Here is a 1,103-nt window from a genome sequence, read left to right as displayed (position 1 = left end):
CTTGTCTGGGATGTGCTGGGATAAGAGCTCTCCTCTCATTTCAGTGAAGAGGCTCTTTCAGCTTATCTCAGCTTGTTTTCTGCAGGTGTTTCTGGCCATCTAAAGCAACAGAGGCTTTGAAGGTACTGTGAAGAAAATAGCATAGAATATGGGGAGTATTTAAGTTCAGGATTTTGGGGTTTGTGTTTAGGGGTGGTAAAGTGCATTTGTAATTTCTGGTTTTGTTCTTATTTTATGTTGCATTTTTTTTAGGAGGAGTGCAGCTTCTGGAGACCCCAGGTTGTGTAAAGTGCAACGCTTTTTTCAGCAGATTCATCAAATCAGAAGAGGGATCTGCCTGGTGTCAAAGATGGTATTTGAGACTGAGGCTTCAGGTGAGTTAAGGATTGTGACTAGGAGAGGGAGGGTGAGCAGGTATCCAGTTAGGAGTTATTGTTGGGGGTGGGGGGGTGGTTTGCAGGCAGCAGGGTGACAAAGGGTGTTTATTTGAGGGCCCCCCCTAAGACTTCTCAGAAGCCTAGCAGAGGCATTCCCATGTCTTACAGCACACAAGGACATCCACTGCACTCACAGGAATACCATTTAACTTTGCCTTTCTCTAACCCAGGTGCAGCTCCTAGGAAAGGCCACAGCCCTGGAATCGGGATGAAGCTGAAGCCTGAAGGAGCCAGGCACACTCAGGAGAGGGCAAGTAGCTGACTTGCTGGGGTTTGGCCCACATAACTCTGTACTCATACTGTGGTTTTGGTTTTCTTTATTGTAGTTGACCAAGAGGCTCACAGGCCATCATGGGGCACTCCGAGGCAGACTCATTTCAGGTGCAATGTGGATTCACATCACAGATCATCCAAAAGTTAAGGGCCACAGCCTGGAGATGGAAGAGTAGTGGATTGGGAATTTTTGGGGCAGGTTTAAAAATTAGCAGAGGGAAAAGCAATCTTCTCCAAGGGGCCTCTTAGGACAGCTAAAGGGAGAAGCTCTGATTTTGATGGCAGCTCTCAGGCGGGCAGTGCAGAACAGTTCCGGTCCATGTGGTGTTGTCTGGTGTACTGTGTTACCTAGTGTGTCTTTGGGGTCCCTTTTCCCCTCGAGACCCTCACCAC

The sequence above is a fragment of the Geospiza fortis genome, unplaced genomic scaffold, assembly GCF_000277835.1.
Source record: "Geospiza fortis unplaced genomic scaffold, GeoFor_1.0 scaffold196, whole genome shotgun sequence".
NCBI classification, from domain to species: domain Eukaryota; kingdom Metazoa; phylum Chordata; class Aves; order Passeriformes; family Thraupidae; genus Geospiza; species Geospiza fortis.
The sequence above is the reverse complement of the archived record's forward strand: the minus strand, read 5'-3'. Positions refer to the sequence as shown.